The sequence below is a fragment of the Chelonia mydas genome, chromosome 8 (assembly GCF_015237465.2).
Source record: "Chelonia mydas isolate rCheMyd1 chromosome 8, rCheMyd1.pri.v2, whole genome shotgun sequence".
Classification (NCBI taxonomy): domain Eukaryota; kingdom Metazoa; phylum Chordata; order Testudines; family Cheloniidae; genus Chelonia; species Chelonia mydas.
The window spans coordinates 57,341,606-57,366,387 of NC_057854.1; the positions used below are offsets into that span (position 1 = coordinate 57,341,606).

The 24,782-nt window shown below is 37.6% G+C and overlaps 1 long non-coding RNA gene across 1 annotated transcript in view; it reads left to right on the forward strand.

The window, feature by feature from the left end:
- LOC122461494 overlaps positions 1-24,782 on the forward strand; it is a 91,866-nt gene that overhangs the window by 54,078 nt on the left and 13,006 nt on the right. Inside the window, exon 2 of the long non-coding RNA XR_006283425.1 lies at positions 8,344-8,456. This is a non-coding gene — a long non-coding RNA (uncharacterized LOC122461494). The remainder of the gene's footprint in view (positions 1-8,343; positions 8,457-24,782) is intronic.

Here is a 24,782-nt window from a genome sequence, read left to right on the forward strand (position 1 = left end):
AAAAGGTGAGGTGAGGGTGTTGTGCAGCTCAGTCCTGGCTTGTAGTTAGGAAGATCAAGTGACAGTCATAGTCACAGCCAGTTTCTTTACTAGCTTAGTAAGGTCACCAGACTGCAGCACTTCCTCTCACTCTGTGACATAACCATACTGCGTGCCTTTGTGACATCGCGGTTGAACTACTTCAAATGAAATTCTGTATGGGGCTACTAAAGAAGCTTGTCAATTACCTGCGGCTAGTACAGAATGCAGCAGGGAAATTATTACGAAGGTTGGGTGGAGGGTTTTTGACCTACCCGCTGCTTTGCTCTGCACAAGCTGCTTGTTGGCGTTTTGATGGAGTTCAAGGTTTTAGTTTTAACACTTAACGCCCTAAATAGACTGGATCACTCACAACTATCTTGCTGAACTTCTGATCTTTAGGAATCTTTCATCTTGCCTTCTGAGATCTGAGGGTAGAAGGTTAATAGTCACGAGGGGTAGAAAGGAAGCTTAGGTTCAGCTTTGTGTCTTTGCTCCTGTACCTTAGACCAGTAGAATTGCCCTCCTTTTAGATTTAAGGAGTAGCGTGGGTCTAGTATCTTAAGAGGTATAAAGTCAGGCTTCTGACCCCTTTTTACATTATTTTTAAGTGAAGGCTAAGGGTTGAAGTGTAAATGACTTAACACAGCCATAATGACATATCTCAACATTCAGTATAGATTTCTACCATGCAATACATTGCAGTTCATTTTCATGAGACTGATCTCCACTGATGTCACAATCTGAATGTCCATATTTCTGGTTCACCTAGCTCATAAGTCTCAAGATGATCCCATATCCATAAATACTCTTGCTGATACTCATCTTCCTTCCTATGAAGGCTAGGAGTTAATTCTTTCAAAGCAGCAATGAACTTGAGTAGTTCCAGCCACTGTCTGAATTCTGGCATCAGATTCCAAGATAAGACAGTCCATCTGCTTTAGTCCTATGGATTTATCTGAGTGACCAAATTTTTGTTCTATTTAGAAAAACTGGCTTCTAAGATGCAAACTGACCTATTGAAAGGAGACCTGGCAGTGTGACAGCTCTTCTAAGTAGGGAACTACTTTAATAAAACAGTTTTGAGATTGTTAAAGCATCAGGCTAACATTTTATAATCCATATAGCTAGTATTACTGATTTTATGTGGCACTGAATGGTATAGACTAGGGCTGTTAAACAATTAAAAAAAGTAATCTTGATTAATTGCGTGATTAATTGTGCTTTTAAAGCATAATAGAATACCATTTATTTAAATATTTTGGAGGTTTTCTACATTTTCTACAATGTCAGACTTTAGAGCCTACAAGTCCAATCAGTCCTACTTCTTTTTCAGCCAATCGCTCAGACAAACCGGTTTGTTTACATTTGCAGAAGATAATGCTGCCTGCTTCTTGTTTACAATGTCACCTGAAAGTGAGAACAGGTGTTTGCATGACACTGTTGTAGCCGGTGCCAGAAGATATTTCCCTGCCAGATGGGCTAAAAATTATGTCCCTTGATGCTTCAACCACCATTACAGAGGACATATGTCCATGCTGATGACAGGTTCTGCTTGATAACGATCCAAAGCAGTGCTGACCGACGCATGTTCATTTTCATAATCTCAATCAGATGCCACCTACAGAAGGCTGATTTTCTTTTTTGGTGGTTAGAGTTCTGTAGTTTCCACATTGGAGTGTTGCTCTTTTAAAACTTCTGAAAGCATGCTCCGCACCTCATCCCTCTCAGATTTTGAAAGGCAATTCAGATTCTTAAATCTTGGGTCCAGTGCTGTAGCTATCTTTAGAAATTTCACATTGGTATCTTCTTTTCATTTTGTCATATCTGCAGTGAAAGTGTTCTTAAAATGAACAACATGTGCTGGGTCATTATCCGAGACTGCTATAACATGAAATGTATGGCAGAATGAGGGTAAAACAGAGCAGGAGACATACAATTCTCCCCCAAGGAGTTCAGTCACAAATATAATTAATGCATTATTTTTTTAATGAGGATCATCAGCATGGAAGCGTGTCCTCTGGAATGATGGCTGAAGCATGAAGAGGAATATGAATCTTTAGTGCATCTGGCATATAAATAGCTTGCACGCCAGCTACAGCAGTGTCATGCAAACACCTGTTCTCACTTTAAAGTGACATTGTAAATAAGAAGAGGGCAGCATTACCTCCTGTAAATATAAACAAACTTGTTTCTCTTAGCGATTGGCTGAACAAGAAGTAGGACTGAGTGGACTTATATACTCTAGAGTTTTACATTGTTTTGGTTTTGAGTGCAGTTATGCAACAAAAAAATCTACGTTTGTAAGTTGCACTTTCATGATAGAGATTGCACAGTAGTACTTTTATGAGGTGAATTGAAAAATACTATTTCTTTTATCATTTTTATAGTGCAAATATTTAATCAAAAATAATATAAAGTGAGCACTGTACACTTTTTCTGTGATGTAACTGAAATTGATATATTTAAAAATGTAGAAAAACATCCAAAATATTTAATGAATTTCAATTGTTGTTCCATTGTTTAACAGTGCAACTAATTGTGATTATTTTTTTTGAGTTAATCACTTGAGTTAACTGTGATTGACAGCCCTAGTATGAACACTATAATCTCTCAGTAACAAAATACACTTTGTGGCACACTTTAAATATTGTCAACAATTACACATTTTAAAAAATATATGGTTCAAACAGGTTAAATTTATTAATAATTTTAAAATTAAACTTCATTTCCTTCCCCCTTATTAATCTGCTCTAATGATAACAAAAACTGTCTCAAGTACTTTAACAGAAGCAGCTCCATACATCTTTCTATATATTTTTAACTCCCCATTCCTTTCTTCATCAAGGTCTTTCCAACGTCTTAAAGTAGCTAGGCTTCACTGATGTGAGCTTGCATTTGTTGTCTTGAAACACTGTAGCTGGCTGTCTATGCTGGACCAATAGGCTTGATCCAGTTCACACTGAGAACAATGGCAGAGAGAGATTCAAAAGACTTTAGCACTGATTGAGAACAATTGGGATCTGCCAAGCACTTCAAAAAACTTAACCCTGAAATTCTTGTCAGATTCAAGATGTTTGTTTAGTGCATAGATACACTTTGACTCAGCTTCCAAGCTTTCCAATAATTGACCCAGACCCAAATGCTTTACTTTTTTACTGGCATCAAACTTTCTTTGTGATATTTTTACAGACCTGTTACAACTATTCCTTGTTTATAATGATCAATATTTTGACCCTATAGTCTTAAAATGTGTGGCTTAAGCCTAAAGCAGCTCTACCACCTGAGTAAATGTGGGGTAAAAGCTATTCTTGGCCATGGCCAAGGACTCTCCAGGGGATCGTGTAATTTGATTCTGAGCTGACTTATTGCCATAGATCAACTGGCCCTTTGGGCATCATCACTGTTACAGTTCAGGGTAACAACACTTGTACTCCCCCTCCATCGTCCAGCAAGGGCACACACTCTAGACTCCCAGCTCCCTCAACTCTCACCTCCATTTGTCCTTCCTGAAAAGTGTTTTTCCAGGCTGCACCGTTTCCTGCCCACCCTGTGATATCTCTAGCAAGACAGATTGCCTAAGTAGTACTGCGTTTCTGCTTTGCTTTCTCTTTAAATGCTGTGAATGGGGAAGTTGCTCACAGGTTTAAATTTCAACACAGGTGGTTTTTTTGTTTGTTTTTTTTTAATCAAGCACATTCATTCTAAAGGTGAAAGAATTATACAAAACATCTATACATATGCTAATAAGCTTAGCGGAGATCTCACACAAGGGCTCTGGTTGATGTCAGTCCTTCCAACACTTCCCTAAGGATTCTGGCTCTCCTCCTGGAGACAGGTTGTTGCCAGTTTGCCGAATCAGAAAGAGGCCCTGAGTCAGCTGAAACTCAGGCTTTTTATCCAAGATTCATTTTTTTGTCTGTTTTCTGGAGAATCCAATTTGAACTATTCTCTAGAAGACTCACCAATAGGTGGTGTCTCTCTGCAGGTGTTACCTCACAAGTGTAGAACCAGTGTTGACAGCTCGAATTTGATCAAGGTGGATGTAGTTCACTCCCAATAATTGAGGAGGAGGTGTCAATTCCAGGAGAAGCAAAGCTGTTTTTGTACTGAGCCAGCTGCTCCCAGTCCCTATTCAAGCCCAAATTAATGGTGTTAAATTTGCAAATGAATTGTAGCTCTGCTGTTTCTCTTTGAAGTCTGTTTCTGAAGTTTTTTTGTTTAAGTATGGCTACTTTTAAATCTGTTATAGAATGTTCAGGAAGATTGAAGTGTTCTCCTACTGGTTTTTGTATGTTACCATTTCTGATGTCTGATTTGTGTCCATTTATTCTTTTACGCGGAGACTGTCTGGTTTGGCACAATGTAATGGCAGAGGGGCATTGCTGGTACATGATGGCATATATAACATTAGTAGATGTGCAGATGAATGAGACCCTGATCGAATTGGCCCTCTCAACACTGGTTCTCCACTTGAGAGATAACTCCCTTCTCTTCATGTGTCAATATAATAATGCCTGCATCTGTAATTTTCACTCCATGCATCTGAAGAAGTGGGTTTTTTACCCACTAAAGTTTATGCCCAAATAAATCTGTTAGTCTTTAAGGTGCCAATGGACTCCTTGTTGTTTCTGAGGATCCACAGAACCTCTTATAACCTTGCCACCCCCCGGGTTGTCTATTGACCATCACATTGAGACAAACTAAATGGGACCTCTAACCTTCAAAAAATCACAGGGACTTCATTGCAAGTTCCTTTCTTTCTACCCCACTGGAGCCACATGGATGTTAGGCCCCCTTTCCACTGGGAGAGGGGCAGTATCTTTAGCACAACTGGCCCCTTTCTCCTCTCCCTGACTATTCTGATCTGAAGCTATCTACCATGTGATCCATTGTCTCCATTGGGCTATTGGTAAGTGTTTCCCTTTTGGAATATGAAGGGAGAACTTTGTGTGTTTCCATATATGACATACCCAAATACCTAACTGGCATGTATTGCAGTAAGCATGTAAGAGGGCAGTAGTAACTTAGACAACACCATCTATGGGGAGAGAGTTGAGTTTCAAAGATTTTTTCCACAAGGCATAGAAGTAACGTAAACAAGTTTTTGGCCTTCTCTACAAGCAGTGCTGCATCTCCTAGTTGCAGATTATTTGTAGGTCCCCACTGCTCTTGTTCACCAAAATGACCAGCTGCAGAATTAGTTGGCACATTATACAGCTAGTTCTTATGGTCTCTAAGCTGTATACATGTTTGTACCTATCTTGCTAGGTATATGCAATGAGTTTCACTTACGTGGATATCTTGTAGCATCTCTAAGAAACTATTCCAATCAGACCCACAGGCAGGAACAAACTTTACAGGTGATTATGAACAATTTCTAAAAAGAACTATGCCACAACTTAGAGGGCATTTCTTCCAAGATCTAACAGTCTCCATATTCAGTTACAGGTAATCTTAAGTGTTGTTGTATTTAATAGAGGTACCTGGTGTCTCATGGTATTACAGCTATACAAAAGGAAATTATCCCTTTAAGGTTTCCCCAACAATATTACAGTAAGTAGTTTTTCTTTTTTCCATTATTACATTGGGTCTAGACTCTCTCCATTTATAGTATCCTTGTTTTGGCACAATTATTATGCAAATAGTATCTAATTCAGAGGGCAATAAGTGTGGAACTTTGAGATCATATTATGCCTGAATCTGAACTGTTCATATCTGATAGGGATTATCAGCTTGTGTGTGGTTTAGATAATAAGGCTTCTGCCATATGTTTGTTAGCTAACTTATTTAAAGTTATTGCAAATCATTTTAACGTTTTACTGTGGGTAAGGGGAGAAATAATCTTCATTTCCTCTCCCTTCCCCTACCCCATTTGAGTATATATATTTTTATTAACAAATTATAACCCAAACTTTTTTTTTTTTTTTTGCTCAGTGTAAAATTTCATTTTAGAAAATCACAGCATGAGGTTTATTTATATATACAATAATGCTGGATAATAAACAGGCATACATGATTTCTTTCTTTATGCAAATGTATATTTTATTGGTATGAACACACAATGTTTCCTTCCTTTGAGTGGTTTTAAAATCCAATTTATTTCTGCTGATTTGAGGTCGTAAATGAAATGTTACATCAGAGAAAAAATAGTATTCTCTGGAATTCTGTGGTAATAAGATTTGTCTGAATTTTCATCAAACATAGACTTTGGTAGAAAAGAAGAAAAAAATTCATCTGATTTTTTCAGTGTATAAGCAGTACAAAACAGTTGGCATACAAATTCTCATTTTGTTATTGTCTAATGCACACGAATGCTCTCTTTGAACTCAAACACATAGTGGGTGGTGATAAAACTATTCTGAATAACACAGGTTACACACTTGGTGTCTTTTTAGCAAACAAATACTATGTAAACAGATCCTAGTTCTCAAATGCACTTGTTACTCATGAGAATTCATTGAACAGTTTGAAAGAGTTTTCAGGCTATGGTTTGATTAACTGTTCACTCAGCTATTTCTGTTGTATGGTAGTTGGTTACCTACATTTCATGGTACTGTTTCTGCTTTCTGATTGGTTGACTAAACGTATGTGAACAAAACAAGAGTGAATAACAAATTACAGATCTGTTCCAGTTTTGTCAAAAAGAATTATTTGAGGTCTGGGAAACATTTCTTTACAGTGAGAGACTTAACCCCTTTTTTAAAAAAGATCCAAGAGGGGATTCGATCACTCTACATGGATCTACATGGACAATGAGATTTTTTGGAAGGAAATGGCTCTTTAATCTATCATGCTCTGCTTTTAAAGGGGTAGTGAGAATTCAGAAATTCTGCAGGGGAAAAATATTGAGTGAAGACAACACAGATCAGAAGAGAACAGGTCTGGAGAATATTTGACAAAGCTTTTTATAGATTGGGAAAAGGGGGGGAAAAAACCTACCTGTGGAATACTGTGAGGGAAACCTTTAAAAATTCATAAGCAGAGAAGAACATGAAATTCCATGGCTGGAAGCTGAAAGTAGACACATTCAAACTAGAAATAAAGGCAAACTTTTTAGCAGTGAGGGTAATTAACAATTGGAACAACTATCGTAGGGATGTCTTTAAATCAAGACTGAATGCCTTTCTAAAAGATAGGTTCCAGAGTAACAGCCGTGTTAGTCTGTATCCGCAAAAAGAAAAGGACTTGTGGCACCTTAGAGACTAACCAATTTATTCGAGCATAAGCTTTCGTGAGCTACAGCTCACTGCATCGGATGCTGTAGCTCACGAAAGCTTATACTCAAATAAATTTGTTAGTCTCTAAGGTGCCACAACTCCTCCTTTTCTTTTTTTCTAAAAAATGTTGGTCACCTCGATTTTTGAGTACAATGTCAACAATCATAGTTTGTACTAATGGGTCTTCGCGTGACTCAATAGGCCAATTTGGGAAGAACCACATTTACTGGACTGGCCACAGAGCCATGTGCTAAAAAAGAGATACGACAGCTAAAACAGAAGTTATGGGATTGATACAGAGTTGACTGAGGTTCTTTAGCCCTTGTTATTCAGGATGTGAGACTAGACTTGTTATGGAGGACATGAGACTAGTAATAGTCCTTTCTGGCCTAAAAATCTATGAAGGCATTTTGGAAACAAGATTTCTTGGGAATTGCAGTTTCTTTTGTAATGGTACCACTGGTGACTTAGTTATCTTTGCTGCCCAACACCCCATTTCTGCACTGAGTGTGTCATATGATGGGGAAAGAGAATTTGACCCTTGATTTCAATTTATTTGTTCTACTTGTAGTATATGTTGTCTTGACAACTTCTGTTGGAAAGAATTTGGTCTATGTATTAACCAGGGCCAAACAAACTATGTTAAAGAAAATATTGTTATCAAGTGATGGTAGTGTGTTAAACACAGAGACAAAATTTACGAATCCTTGAATTATCCTTATTAAAAAAAAATTAATAGATAAGGTATTGAGCAAAACAATAGCTTTGAACTTGGTTGTCTTCTCAATGGCATATAGAAGCACATACCGTGTTCACCTTTGTTCCTAGCTTTACATCCTATTTCATGGCATCAGTACATGGAATTTCTCTCAACATTATGTCACAGTGTTGGGAACTTTCATTTGAGACATCTTTGATTATACTTAGCTATAAAATGACAAAAAATAAACAATGTTGTATGAAGCACACTGTACACAATGTTGATGAAAAATCAGTTTAGCTTTGTTCTGACTGGCCTATCATGGTGAAAAATCTGTCCAATAAAGATGTGACACAGTAAGTTTCCACAAGACAATTAATGTATTTTCTCACTTTTTCATTGAAGCCCAAGAATGCATGCCACAAGATAATCTTCAACGGAACTATAGACAAGCGAGAGCAGTTCAAGTAACCATTGAATAGGAGCACAGCACACCATGTGACATGGAGTACATTACTGTAAGTACAAGATGACTAAAAGCTATTGCAAAATGCATATGATTATGGACAAAAATGCATAATACTGCTTCAATTGTAATGTATAGACATGTACTATGTACTCTAAGGTGTATTCACGCAAAGAACAGAATTAAGTTTGAATGTACAATCTTAACTTTTGGCATTTCTTCACTTTCGTATGTTTAACTATGTTTAAATTCCCATCATTGTAGGTTACTCTAGATACAGATAAATAAAATGTACAACTGTCTGTCAGATGTAACGGCAAGGACAGACTCCATTTAAAGAACTACTTATACATCCCAGAATAGTCTAGACCAAAAGTAAATAGTACATTGTTTTAAAACATACATATTCAAAGCTACAGAAAATTATCATTTTTCAAACCTACAATTCAAGGTTAGATTGTTCAACCTTGAGAGTCAAGACTTCAAAGTTACTAAAACAATATTAAAGTCCCTTTAATTCTGACATACTGCTTTCAAGGTAGTAAGAGGGCATATCACCAATATCTACTAAAGAGCTTCACATTTTTAAACATGAAGTATTCTTTAGATATGTTACTTTTCAAACAAATTAGTGACCTTTGAAAGTAATGTAGCAGATATTTTATGTTAAAATCCCATAAAGGCTCTTTTGATTATATTGGTTTAGACAAGAACTAAACAAAAGTTTTTTTAAAAAGACCAACAACAACAAACAAGAAATATGATGAAAACAGAAAATGTTTTCGGAAAAGTAAGAGCTACAATATTATGTCAGAAGGCATTTACTAAGAGAAATTCTATCTTGGGGAATCTGTTCAATAGCCTAAGACTTAAATTCCTCTCCACCATTTGCTATTTTGTTTTTGATAACTAATTGTCAGTTTAATCTCAAATTGGGCAGAATTAGCTTCCTCACAGAACCAACTCCTGTTTAAGGAAAGATTGCTTGTGCAAACATTTTGGGGTGACGGGTGAGATGAATTAGTCATTCTGACAGGACGGTATGAATTACTGGAATAACCAAATGAAAATGTTATGTGGGACACAGTCACACTGACTGTTGCTAGTTAAACTGATGTATGTGTCCATGCAGCCACACACATGCCCAGACTATGCATAATCCCAGAAATCATAAATACACTTAGATTATTCTGTTAGCTGTTCAGCTTTCATCTTTTTTTGAAATGCTAAAAGCTTTTCTATTTCTTGCTGGCAGAGAAATTACTGAAACTAGCACTACTTTTAAGATAAGCTCAATAAGTTGGTGCTATCAATGGGATTTTTCATGTAAGCACATACAGTATTTATTCGTTTTTGTTCCTAAAATTCAATTAGAATGTAATCAGACTTCATTTTGCAAAGAAAGTGGCTATTTCTGATTGGATTTTTCCTCTGAGTGATTCAGTTAGCGTTCACAAATATATTTATTTGCTAAGGTTAAGTAACACAAACTGGAAATTAGTATATAATGGCACAATGCTCTTGAAAGACAACACAATGAAGTAAAAAATAGAAAACTAACAAGATCTACTGCCAGAAACTTGATGAAGAAATTAAATGAGGAAGAAAGAAATCATCCCGTTCTAAAGCTTATGGAAGATCAAAATATTAAGTGGGGAATGTGTTGTGGATTAGATAAATAACTATCATATGAAAGATCTGAGATTGAAGTACAGTGCCTAAAATTCCATCATTGGTGTGTTACATATGCCCCATTTCTATACTAATGACCACAGTCCAAATCCTGCTTGCCTAGGGTGACCAGATGTCCCCTTTTTAAAGGGACAGTCCCATTTTTGAGGACTTTTTCTTATATAGGCACCTATTACCCCCCATCCCCTGTCCCATTTTTTCACAGTTGCTATCTGGTAACCCTGTGCTTGCCTAATGTGAAGACTAGTCATTGTATTCAGTGGGCTATTGCATGTATCAGATGAACGATCAAATATGTGGAAAATACTTTAAGTTAAGCATTAAGATCACTTCTTTAGGTTCTTATTCTTGAAAATGTTTCTCTTGGTGTGTTAAAGAAGGCTCCTAAACCTAGAGCTAGGCACCAAGATAAGTGTTCAGATCATTAAAAGTTCTGATGACCTATCCCCTGACTTTATTGGGTGCTGCTAGGTACTCAGCATTTTTTTTTTTCAAATAAGGCTCCTTAGGGCTTTTCTACATGCGTGTGGGCGGTAAGCTGGGGTATAAATTTATCCTGTACTAGCCTGCCTTGCATTAAGTGTCCATGTGGATCCTGTTGCCACACACTAATACTACTTAAAGTGGTGTTTGATTTGTCTAGTGTGTGTGTTTTTTAAACTCTCAGTAATTGTATATTATACCTTATTGTATATTGCTATTTACAGTGAATTCCGTTTTAGCAGGGAGTTTATCGCTGGGTTTCTCTTTAAATGTATTGATACAATCAAGTCCAGGGAGATGTTTTTCCTGCAGCAATATAATTTTAGTTTCTTTAAGAATTATGCTATGAGGAGAAAGTTGAAAATCCTATGATATTTTTCAAAAAGACCATGGGATAAGCAGGCATTTTTACCCAACATCTCCCTGGTCAATAAAACAGCTTTCAGGTATATGTAAGGTTTTGTTCATCACTTAATGGCTATTGAGCTTTCCCAATATTCACAATGTTGTCTCTAGTGCATTGATTTTCAGTGCTGTTAAGTCCATAAGACCACTGTAACAATACCGTGGGTCTTCAATATCACAATTACTCAGAGTAACGTACTACATATTATCAAAACTTTAAGAGCAGTAATAACATTTTTTGTTCTGTCATAAATAAAAAAACAAAAAACAGGGGTGGCCTAGGTATTTAAAAAAAAAATGCTTCATGTACATATATGACCTGACTCCATACATGTCATCTTTCACAGATTTAAAGGTATCCATCCTGCAGCAAAAAAACATCAGGACCAGACTTCAAAGTGAAACTGCTGAGCTTCAGTTCATTTTCAAATTTGAGACCATCAGCTCAGGATCAAACAAAGACTGTGAATGGCTCACCAACTACAAAAGCAGTTTCTCCTCCCTTGGTGTTCACACCTCAACTGCTAGAAGAGGGCCTCATCCTCCCTGATTGAACTAACCTCGTTATCCCTAGCCTGATTCTTGCTTGCATATTTATACCTGCCTCTGGAAATTTCCACTACATGCATCTGAAGAAGTGGGTATTCACCCACGAAAGCTTATGCTCCAATACGTCTGTTAGTCTATAAGGTGCCACAGGACTCTTTGCTGCTTTTACAGATCCAGACTAACACGACTATCCCTCTAATACTTGACATCTTTCACATAGGAGCTTCATACTGATTACTCCATGTGAAAAGAGGTACAGGACTTCTACTTCAGTTTTATCCTCAACGTTTTTTCAATTGGCTTCTGTTTCCCATCCTCCTCCCTTGGTTTCATCTTATTTTCAACATTCTGTGAATCTATACCTTTCCTCTTAATCTCTAATATCTATTGCTGCAGATATATATAGTCTTAGTTGCATAGACTGTTCCTGGGCCGTCTTCTTGCTCTCATAAGAACTGATCTGGCACTTGAGAAACCATATATGCAGGTTTCAGAGTAACAGCCGTGTTAGCTTATGCTCAAATAAATTGGTTAGTCTCTAAGGTGCCACAAGTCCTCCTTTTCTTTTTGCATATATGCAGGAAAATGCCCTTTCTGAAGTTCTGAGCAAATTCTCAGAGCCTGATCCTCAGCTGATATTAAAACAGTGGAGCTTCACTGCACTGAAGCTACACCAATTTACATCATCAGAGAATCTAGCTTCTAGGTAGGAGGTGTAGCCCAAGCTTCCTCTTACTGCGCTTGGACTCATGAAAGTTGTATCTCTGGAGGCTGATTCTTTTTAACACCTTCCCCATACCCCAGAGATGCTGAACACCCACATCTTCTGCTGAGATCTGTTGAAGTTATGAGTGTCAGAAGTGTCAGAAATTCAAGACACTGTATTTGAATCTGAAACAGTTAATATCTTTTATAATATCACTTCTTGTAATACTTATTATACTTTTCCTTTACTGTATTCCTCAAATCCATTGATTCCACCTGCCTCACAGGACTCACATTCCTTCCTTGTTCACAATTTTTAATTATACCATTATTAATCTGGAAGAATTTATTGGATCTTTACAGGACTGTCGATGTACTGTCACAGAATTCTCATTGCCATTTAGTACCAATTCCCATTGCCTTTATGAAATATGTCTGAAGTGCAATGTGAATGATTTCATCTCATCATAGTACCGTTTTTGTAGTTTGACAGGCTAGTTAAATAAAAAAACAGAAAAAGAAAGAAAATGCATATTGAGGTTTCCTTTTCTTGTGATTTTTAAGCAACGCAGAGTGTACCCTAAATCTCTGGCGTCTGGTATTTGCTCTTATATCAGGGGGGTAGCCGTATTAGTCTGTATCCACAAAAACAACAAGGAGTCCAGTGGCACCTTAAAGACTAGCAGATTTATTTGGGCATAAGTTTTGTGGGTAAAAAACACCACTTCTTCAGATGCATGGAGTGAAAGTTACAGATACAAGCATAAATATACTGGCACATGACGAGAAGGGAATTACCTTACAAGAGGAGAACCAGTGCTGATGAGGCCAATTCAGTCAGGGTGGATGTGGTCCACTCCCAATAATTGATGAGGAGGTGTCAATTCCAGGAGAGGCAAAGCTGCTTTTGTAGTGAGCCAGCCATTCCCAGTCCCTATTCAAGCCCAAATTAATAGTGTTAAGTTTGCAAATGAATTCTAGCTCTGCAGTTTCTCTTTGAAGTCTGTTTTTGAAGTTTTTTTGTTCAAGTATAGCTTCTTTTAAATCTGTTATGGAATGTCCAAGGAGATTGAACTGTTCTCCTACTGGTTTTTGTATATTACCATTCGTGATGTCTGATTTGTGTCCATTTATTCTTTTACGTAGAGACTATCTGGTTTGGCCAATGTACATGGCAGAGGGGCATTGCTGGCACATGATGGCATATATCACATTAGTAGATGTGCAGGTGAATGAGCCTCTGATGGTGTGGCTGATGTGGTTGGGTCCTCTGATGGTGTTGCTAGAGTAGATATGGGGACAGGGTAGGCAACTGGGTTTATTACAGGGATAGGTTCCTGGGTTAGTGTTTCTGTGGTGTGGTGTGTAGTTGCTGGTGAGTATTTGCTTCAGGTTGGGGGGCTGTTTGTAAGTGAGGACTGGCCTGCCTCCCAAGGTCTGTGAGAGTGAAGGATCATTTTACAGGATAGGTTGTAGATCCTTGATGATGTGCTGGAGAAGTTTTAGTTGGGAGCTGTAGATGATGGCCAATGGTGTTCTATTATTTTCCTTGTTGGGCCTGTTCTGTAGTAGGTGACTTCTGGGTACCCGTCTTGCTCTGTCAGTCTGTTTCCTCACTTCCCCAGGTGGGTATTGTTTTAAGTTTTAAGAATGCTTCATAAAGATCTTGTAGGTGTTGGTCTCTGTCTGAGGGATTGGAGCAAATGCGGTTGTATCTAAGGGCTTGGCTGTAGATAATGGATTGTGTGGTGTGGTCTGGATGAAAGCTGGAGGCCTGTAACTAAGTATTTGCCCTTGTATATCATCCAAAGAAGTTTTAGTGAATGTCTTGTATTTTATCTATATAGTTTTTTCCCACTAATATTAGTTATTATAATTTTCACTTTGATTTCTCTTATGACAATCCAATTGTCCTATTCTCTTTGAATGTTTTACTTCCTTCTAACAGCTAGTTTCTTCTATCACACTGTGAACTTTAAGAATCATCCCTCTGCTTCAGCTTCTTTCCAATGTCCCTACACACACACACACACACACAAATCCACTTCTCTTGATGCCCACTCTTGTCCTTTCAGCCTTCAGAGTTTTTGTGTTTGTTTTGTTTTATGGAAATGTCAAGGGAAGTTTTTGAGATAAATGAGTTTAACTTTTCCTTCCCAAGTACTCTTATTCTTGCTTGCAATTGTCACTTATCTGTAACTGAAAGTAATTTTTCGTCCCTCTGTGCATTGGGAATTAATGGATATTGGCCTGGTTCTTCTTCAGTTGAAGTTAACAGAAATTACCATTTAACTCAATGGGAGAGGGATTGTGGGCCCTCGTTTTCTTCATTGAAAATATGTTATGCTTAATGATTTCATTGACACTCTTACTCTGCTTAGTCTACACTTGTCACAGTACCCTTGCCGAGGTGGACTGTTGTATCTTGATGACTCCTGAGAGACTCTGTGAGGGTGCAGATTGCCACCAAGTGGCTCTCATTGCATCTTTGGGGGGAGAGCTAATTTCAGTCTGTATCAGAAGTGGCTATTCCAGTAACCTGCTTGTATGATGGTCAACAGCGATGTCAAAAATACGATTAATTTTTGATCACTCTGTCCAAGGTACATGGTTTCAATCATTCAATGTGTGCCTTGAGTAGTGATGGACTCTAATGCTATTATTTTTTTTAATATATCATTAATTTTCTAGGCACATGTAAAACATCGGCTATAATTCTCTGCTCTTCATTCCCAAGATTGACTTTTATAACCACAGCGACCTTTTGTGTGTGAGTGCATGTTATAATTAAAGTAGTCCATGTTATAACTGTTTGATTCCCTATAGCAAATAAATATTAAGAGAAAAGGAATTTTTTTCTTTTTTTCTGAAAAGAAAGCTTGTTTGCATTGTTTCATAAGACAATGAATATTCTGTTACTTTAAATGCATTTTATTAATAATCTTTATTAAAGCAGTGTCTAAGGGCCAGTCAAGAATGGACCCCTATTGTGCAAGACACTGTGCAAACACAGAGTAGCCTTGTAGGATTAATGTATTGTCTTTGCAGAAGCTGAAAATCTGTGGGACTTTCACATAATATCATTAGTAAGTAGGCCTTGTTCCTGTGAAGATTTAATCACATACATAACTTGTGAATACTCCCATTCATACCTCTCAGCCTTCATTGGCCTAAATGAAGAATGCAAGATGTCAGACCCAAAATGAGGGAAATGTATAAATTATTAATGCAGAAAATTAGGGCTGCGAGATTCCATTCTTCAGTATAAATAACATTATATCACCTGAGAGTCAGCATTTCTCACCGCACATATTCAAAAATCATGACAGACTCCCACAGACCAGGAGACTTCCAAAAATACATTGAGTTTTTGTTTTTTTTTAATTATCCAATGGCATTTGAGAAGTATAAATCCACACAATTAAAATACTGAAGACATTTCATAAACTATTGCAGTATACCAGCCTATGAAAGTAGGTGAATGGTATAGATTAACCACTAATAGCTTAGCCAAAGTCTTGTGAATAGTCCAGGTGATGTAGTAATCACATCACACACAATTCTGTAACCAGAATATGAATGGTTACTTTCTGGTTTAGGTCATGCTACCATGAGCCTTTTACATATGTATACACAGTGTTTGTGAAACAATGCTCAAATTCTTTAAAAATATTCATAAATATAGATTTGTGCCTAAGTTTAAGTAGCTCCAGCACAAAGATCTGTGATAAACAAGGCAGAAAAAGAAAAATATTTTGATTTAAAAGGTCACAAATTTACCTTTGTCTCTTAAGGTATGTCTGTACTGCAGCGGGGAGTGTGCCTCCCAGCCTGGGAAGGTAGACTCTCACTAGCTTCACTCAAGCCACTATGCTAAAAATAGCAGTATGGATATTACTTCATAGGTGGTGGGTAAGGGTTATATCTGCACTACAGCTACCATCTACACTTGGGGCCAGAGGTGCGGTTTGCAGTTCATGTAGACATACATGTGCAAGCTCTCATGAAGCTAGCACACTTTAAGTTGTGGTAGTGTAGGCAACAGTGAGCGGTGGCATGGGCTAGCCGCCCTGAGTATGTACCCTTGGGGTCCAGGTGGGTTTGCACTCTGGGAGCTTAGCCCATGCCACTGTCCCAATATTGCGGTTACACTACTATTTTTAGCAATGAGAGCTAGTGGGAGTATGTCGTCTTAAGTTTAGAATCACACCCCCAGCTTCAAGTACAGACATAGCCTACAAGTGCAGGTGTGACTTTAGTATGGGTATGTCTACCCACGCTACCTTTTGTCTAATTAGCATTGGTAACAAAAATAGTGAAGAGAGATCAACGTGGGCTTCATCGTGGGCTAACAAGCCCACTATGGAGTCTACCTTTGTACTCAAGTTGATAGGCTACACTGCAGCCCATGACATCATGTCTTCACTACAGTTATGACCTGTGATGTTTAGACTAAAGCTAGCACCGGTATGTCTCCTCTGCTACAATTACATCTTCACTTAGACGTACCCTAAGGGCCTGATCCAGTGAGACATTACTCATCCTCAACTCCTGTTGATTTCAATGGGATCTGAGTACTTGGCTAATTGCAATAGGTACTTAGTATATTATATGTTTAGTCCTTGGATAACATAATCAACAAATGTATACAGTCTAACTTGGGAGGAACTGGTGTATTGGATACAGAATAGTAATTGATTTATTTTAAAAGTTAACCGTTACATGAATACTGATGTAGTCATAGGTCTGTATTATGCAGGAAATCAGACTAGATGATCATGATCTGGCCATAAAATCAATGAATGAATCAGCATTGACCAGCCCAAATGTTAAAAAATCACACAAGTCTGGTCTCTTAAAATAAGGGGGTTTTAAAAGTGTATTCTATCTATTTATCTTTTGTCTTTAGAGCCTTTAGGGTGTACTTGGCTCACATTTTCAGGCTTTCCACAGCAACCAGAAGGGCTAGAATCTTATGTTTTGCTTTTAAATAAAAACAGGGGTATTCTCATGATATACTGTAACTTTAGTAACTGGGACTTTAAGAAATACACAAACAATTGCAAGGAAAAAAATACAGAAATTGACAGCAATTATTAATATGTATTTTAATTTTGATTACATTAATTAACAATAGTTACTAATTTAAAAAAGCAACCTAAATTCACAGATGGATTGAAGCATCTGAAACCCTATTTGTCCTTGGAGCTCTCATAGCATGAGATGGAAGATTATTTTTGGTTTTTGACTCTTCTGCTGATGCTATCAACTAAGAAGCCAGCTAGTTTCAAGAGAACTGATGGTTCTGGGCAATTACAATGGGGAATTCCAGAAGGCAGTAATACCAGATTGCCATTGTGGAGCATGCAGGATTCTGGAAAATTAGGTCTGTGAAGCAACAACAAAACTCTAATCTTTCTCTTATAAAATTATAGGCTTAAACTCTGTGTTAGAGATTCCAGTTCAGTAAAGTTCCCAGACAGTAATATCTAAGGGAATTCCAGCTAGGAAGATTCCAAACCTAAGATATTATAGGTCTCTGTCAGGAATGCATTGGAAACTAAAAGAAGCCAAAACGTAAATTAGCATAGTTGTATGGAAATTTTCTATTTGCACTAGACTGGCTACTTTGCACTAGTCCACTCAACTGCTTTGCTGTATTGGGCCAAAGTTCTCACTGTAGCATTAAGTATGACTTCCTACAGTCACTGACTTGACAAGCCATTAGGAGGCTTTAGTGAAGAGGTATAAAAATTGTAGGCTAGCAGGGATTAAAGATTACCCTGGTGTTCTGAATCTGTGTTCATCTGACACTTAGCATCGTGCAAGATTCAGCCCATTGTGAAAAGCCCAAATGAAAGTAAGGTACATCAATGGAAAAAGAGAGATTTGAAGGCTTTGCTTATTTCCATTTGCTTAAAAGGCCTTGTTTGAACTAATTGTCCGTCTGTCAATGCACTTGTTTTCTGGTGGGAGTGAAATTTACATTGCCTGTAAAGGGAAGATTTTCTTTCTCCAATATTAAAGTCCCCTGAGCTTGATAGACACCTGCCTCTCAAGGGCTTTTATTGTCACTTGTCAGTGCAGTTCTGCTTTACTGGAGTGGCTGAAAGCCATGTTCAGCTTTTCCAAGTTTTGTTAATCAGTTTGTGTCTCAAGAGACAGCTCCCCATATATGCATGAAAAGTGCTAGTAGTTTTTGCAGTCATAGCCATGGGGAATCATTTAAGTTATTAAAAAAATCAAATTGTTTGACTATTGAAATTAAAATGACAATTTATATCAAATTAGCAAAACTGATTTGGGAAACTTTTAGGACACTTCTGAGTTAGGAAGATGGATGAAGAGTTTAATGGGTGCATGTAGGTAACAACTCCTTTTATCAAAAACTGTCTCTTCCTAGAACCAAACCTGAAATATTTCTGGAAGTTTTAAAATAGTCAATTAAATTGCCCCCCTTATATTTAATTGTTCAAGTTTTCCTGCAATTCTCAGTTTCATCCAGAATTGGACATAGAAATGCCAAAGTATCACAAGAGAGGAAGGATTTTTAAAAATCACACCTTTCCCACAAGCTATTTTGGTTTTGGCAAACTAACATTTTTCTGGTGAAACGTTTGTTGGAAAATTCCTGACAATCTCCATTTGGAAGTGTTAAGTCACAATGAAGCATACTTTTGAAGCTTACTTACCGTGGTGTATTTACCTTAAGTAACCATGAAGTGACTTCTATCACACAACCATTTTAATTTACAGGTGTTATATTTGGAATGTAGCTCTGAATGTGAATCCATATCTATTCAAGTTTAGTTTTATTTATTAAACAGTGGTTTTATTTAGAAAAGTGCATAGGCTTTTAAAAAATGTGAATAGGACAATACGAATAAATGCCAAGATAGCTAAGAATTTCACTAATTCACAGATTGTTAGACAGGAGGAGAAGAAAAGATTGCCAAGTTCAAAAAAATATGGGCTCAAACTGTTGTTTTGTGTATCCTAATTCCCTGCTTCCCCTAGCCTCTGTATGAGAAAGGAATTCAGAAAAGTAATTCTAGTTTGGAGACATCTTTCCCCCCGCCCCCCCAAATAGAAGTGCTAAATCAAACCACTTTCCCGGTTAGAAGTAAGCGAATACGAAATGGCGATGGACCAAAACCAAATTTATTACCCAAAATATCCTAAATTTCAGGAATCTAGATACAATGTGACCTGCCTCCAAACAACACTGTAAAACCAGCCATCCAATAAGGATTTCTACAATATCTCTTATTTTGGCTGCAGTAGCCACGTTAAAGTTACCCTTTAACAACATTATTTCCATGTTTTTAATGCTTTGTTTTTTTCTCCTGTTGTGTATCACAGTTAAGTTTTGATCTTCAGCCCTCTGCCATGGACTACAAGTCTGTGACAAAGCTGTTTCATTATTAAAGCTAATGAAGAGAAGCAGAATCCTAAAAGAGGAAAATTAGCAATGACCACAGCTGTAATTCTGGCTGTCTCCAGTCAAAGGCAAACTCCATTTTTGATTCCTTATTCCTGTTTTGTGTGTTTTCATTGGGAGTGTATCATCTGCCTGACTTTTTTAAAACATGGAAACATCAGAACATAAGTCATTTGCTTGACTCAGTAAGCCAATAAGCAAACAGGTCAGCTGAAGGAGCTGACACATTTTTAATCAGCAAGAAGGTACATAAAGTCATCCACCAAGTCACTTTTAGAGGCAGTGAGTGAAATCAAGGCACTTGCTTAGCTTGTCCACGTTCCTGGAACACATCTTTTAACTTAGAGTAGGCATTGCAGAACCTTAACCTGATCACTTTGTACCATATATTTATAAATGAAGAGTTTATAGTTACATGAAAATAGCTCTGAACTTTTGTACAAACACAATTTGGGCCAAGTCCTGCTTCCTTTACTCAGTGACACAGCTCCATTAAGGCTTCTTCTGCAATATTTCTGGCTTGACAGGAGGCAGTAGGTCGTGGAAACCTCATGAAAACATATACTCCAAAGATGTCCAACCTGATTTTACAGACTCGAGAGATGGGGAGGAGAGGGTATGACCATGAAATGAGAGGAGAGGGCATGCCCATGAAATAAGAGGAAAAGACACCCAATGGCAGCTTGCCATCTTCACAGTCCACGTAACTATTGCTGGGGCAAGATTGGAGAGAGTCCACAGGGATAGGGGAATATCATGCATTGACAGGTTTCTGAGGTCTGCACTGCTGTATCTTCTAGATTTCCAGGAAGTGAAAAAACGAAACATTCTGGTCATCCATCCTCTGATCTGTACTGATAATGACCCACCAGTTCTAAGGGGAAAGTAAGGCACCCTGTCAATCCATCCAAAACCATGTCACTATGACAATCTGACACCATTCCATGCTCTTTGCATAAAAGCATACGTTCCAAGGAGCTGAACAAATCAGAACTCTTTACCTCCCCTGAGGAAGTAATGACAATTATCCCTTAAAATAAATACGTGTTTAACTTTGCCAAAAAAAACCAAAAAACAAAAAAAAAACCCAACTTTGACAGTCATGTTAATTTTAGACCTGTAAGGAAATCAAGAAAAAATCTAAGCTCATTGCTCAAATACACATACAGTGTTCTAGAGTTTGTCTCTCACTGGCTGCCAAAATAATAAATGGTTAAGTTCTGTTTCACAGCAGCAACCAACAATAGAGTTGTGAGCAGTGGATAAATAGTTGTGAGCAGTGGTCATGCCATTTCTCTACCAACATGTTCTGGGTGAGAACAAATGTGCCCTCTAACTAGAAGCTGTTACTTCACTCAGATAAAAAGTTGGACAGGTGTCAGGTCACCATTGCAACTTCTCTTGTGCTGCTAAAAACAGACCTAATTTTAGAGGTGTGTGTTCATAGTTTGGTTTGGATTTTGATACCTTAGAAAGTATTAAATGGGCAGGAGTTGGAGTGCAATTTGAATGACTCCTGGGCAATTCTGGGCCATATTTTCTGAATAAAAACATACCTTGGTATGATCAAGAGCTATTTAACCAAATTGTCATGTCTCATATCAATACACGGGTTTGAAAAAAGCAAGAAATGGGACTCTGTGGGTGCAGCAATCACAATGCAGGATTGAGGCCATAGTTTGTAACCCCGAAGAAGCAAGCTTCCTTCAGAACAGTTTTTTCTTTGTAATCCTGAATATAGAAGAAGTATACATTCAAATCTGAGTCAAAATACTTTTTGTAAATAAGATATTTCATTGCCAGTTTCTGGGTTTTTCTTCCTCTTCTATTTTGTGACATTAAACTTACAAAACTCCCATTTTTTTCCCAATGGAAAACTGAAACACATACAGATCCACCTTTAAGACTCTCTTTAAAAAAAGCCCTGTAAAATAAACATTTGTTTCATTCTTAATCTCCTAAATTTCTATTTAGTGTTCAACAAATAATTCATAGTGAATAACTTATTTGAATTTCACATAATTTGCTCTTCACAAATTATTAGCAAGTAAGTTAGTCTTTTATTCATTATTCAAAATTATTCACTGTATTGTCTGAACACAATTCTTAGCCTGTATATTGTGGGTAAGATGTTAACTTTAGATATTTTGACACTGAAGATCTGAGATGTTGGTTGGACATGAAGTTTACATGGCATGTCTGTTCACTGACTGGATGAGCATAATTTTTTAGAATTAGGTTTCAAATAAAAAAAATATAATTTATGAATTCAAAATTCACTTTCCATTAATATTTTCTAAAATTCACTGTTTCCACACACACAAAAAACAATCCGCTTGTTTGCTGGATCATTCACTGAAAGTGACACTTAGGGGCACAGACATTATCAAAACAAACTCATTTTGTTTTCAATGCAATCATAAAAATGGTAGTCATTTACTCAGTTCTATTGACTGCAATGGGAGTTGATCAGAATATGGGAAGATTAAAACCTGAGGAGGACTTCAGGATACATCCAGTTTAAAATAATGGAATTTTTCTTATAGTCAATTTCATTCACAGAACAACTTTATTATCTTGATTCTTTATTGCAATTGTGATGCAGTAACACGCTCTGGAACATTCATTCTAATTAACTATACATTTTCACTACATCTGAATTCACTGTAGATAGGTTCCGCTATTTTACTATTAAGTGCTATCCAATTTGTCACAGTACAAATCACAGACTAGGGGATACTTAGGAATGCTTCCAAACTTGGCAGGGGAAAAGGCAGGATTTGATTTGAAGATGACTGGAACATCCTCTGATGTGAAGGCAAAGCTGGAGCAAAGAGTGCATGGCATGCAGGGTCTCAGTAAAAGGCAAGTGTGTACTTTTTGGATCAAATGAAGAGGGCAGTACAGGTATTGGTTGATATGTATTGTGTCTTTAAGAGAGCACTATACAAGTGGCTTTTCAGAAATCAAAAGAAAGATTGTCAGTTTTTGACCAATCAGGAAAGATTCGGATTCCAGCAGTAAGTTCTTCCCTTGTTGGGAAAGAAATCTGGGACACAGGCTCAGAATTTTCATCCTGGTCTGTTAATTTACTATATGAATATATTTCCTATAATTGGATTAACAGTAAAAAATTAGCAGCAAAGCTTATGTGGATAGAGCATCTGTCATAAATACAAAGGGAAGGGTAACAACCTTCCTGTATACAGTATTATAAAATCCCTCCTGGCCAGAGGCACAGTATCCTTTTACCAGTAAAGGGTTAAGAAGCTCAGGTAACCTGGCTGGCACCTGACCAAAAGGACCAATAAGGGGACAAGATACTTTCACATCTGGGGGGCGGGGAAGGCTTTTGTCTGTCTGTTCTATATGCTTGCCAGAGAGAGATCAAGAAAGCAAGCAATCCAACTCCATTAGAATTAGTAAGTACTAGCAAGGGAATGTGTTAGCTTATTTTTGTTTTGGCTTGTGATTTTCTCTGTGCTGAGAGGAAGGTGTATTCCTGGTTTTCTTTTTGTAACTTTAAAGTTTTTGTCCAGAGGGAAATGCTCTGTTTTAAATCTGATTGCCCTGTCCGATTAGCTTCTTTCTAATTTTACAGAGGTGCTTCTTTTACCTTTTTTCTTTCTAATAAAGTTCTGTTTCTTTTAAGAGCCTGACTGATTTCTCTATGGTCCTAAGACCCAGGGGTTTGGGTCTGTGATCACTTTGTAACCAGCTGGTTAGGATATTATTCTCAAACCTCCCCAGGAAAGGGGGTGTAAGGGCTTGGGGGGATATTTTTGGGGAATAGGAACTTCAAGTGGTCCTTTCCCTAATTCTTTGTAAAATCACTTGGTGGTTGCAGCATACCCTCCAAGAGCAAAAAGTTTGTGCCTTGGGGACGGTTTCACCCTAAGCTGGTAGAAATAAGCTTAGGGGGTCTTTCATGCGAGTCCCCACATCTGTACCCTAGAGTTCAGAGTGTGGAGGGAAAAGAAACAGCACCATTTTTAGTAGTCAAGGAAAAGAGAGCTGGGTTCATATTCCCAGTTACATTACAGTTTGTCTTGCATCCCCATTAAATATATTAAAAATCCATTTAACTCAGTATTGGCAATCTCAGATGGCTTTGGCTGTTCTGTTCTAAATGTTATGCATATTTTGCCCCCCCTAGTTCTCGGTTTCAGCCAAGTGGGCTCTCTGTCCCCTTTTTTTCCAGCTGCCCACTACAATTCAGTGTAGCTCCCTTTGAAATACCCGAGGAGAAATTGGTGCATTGTGTTGGTCTCAATTGATTTAGGCCAGATCTGCACTACAGACATCGGCCAACATGGGTATGTTTGCAGGTCTGGGTGTGAAGAGGTGTGAACACTGACAGACACAGGTGTGATGGCAGAAATCCCTGGTGTAGATGCAGTACCATTTGAAACAGCACAGCTTATTTCTCTCACAGGTTGTGGCTTTGCTATATTGGTTTAAAGCTCAGCTTTGCTAATATAGCTGTGTCCTGTACCAGCACAGCATTTCTAGTGTAGACATGGCCTTAAACTATGAATTAATTTTATCCTAGTTCTCAAGAGTCATCAGCTAATTGTCCATCACCTGTTACCTTATTTCCTTACTTGTGGACTCTGAACCACTGAGTTATTAACCTATCCGTAGACTAGATATATTGGTATGGCCATAGCAATATTTCTACAGTTTCCCATTGCAGAGTCTTATTTTGATAGCACTATTGTTTCATATATTTAACTAGATTCAGTACATTAGGAGGCTGTAATCTACTACTGAAAGTGTTAAATGAATTAAAAGTAATGCTGTTTTTCTCTTGGCTGTTTAGAACAGCTCTAGCATCTTGTGACCTGCAGTGGGATCTCATGCAGTCTCCCATAGACCTACTACTTAAATAAGCATGCAGCCAAAGATGATTAATGCACTTGGCTTGGCTAGGTGTGATTGCAATGTTCTAGTTTCAATAATTACCTCATTAGAAAAATAAAAAGTTACTTTGGTACATAGCTTTCATTCTAAAACAAACAAAATAACATTAAAATTTGCAGCAGCTAGTACGTATAAATTTAGAAACTCAGATATGGTTAAGGAGTCCATAAATTAGCCATG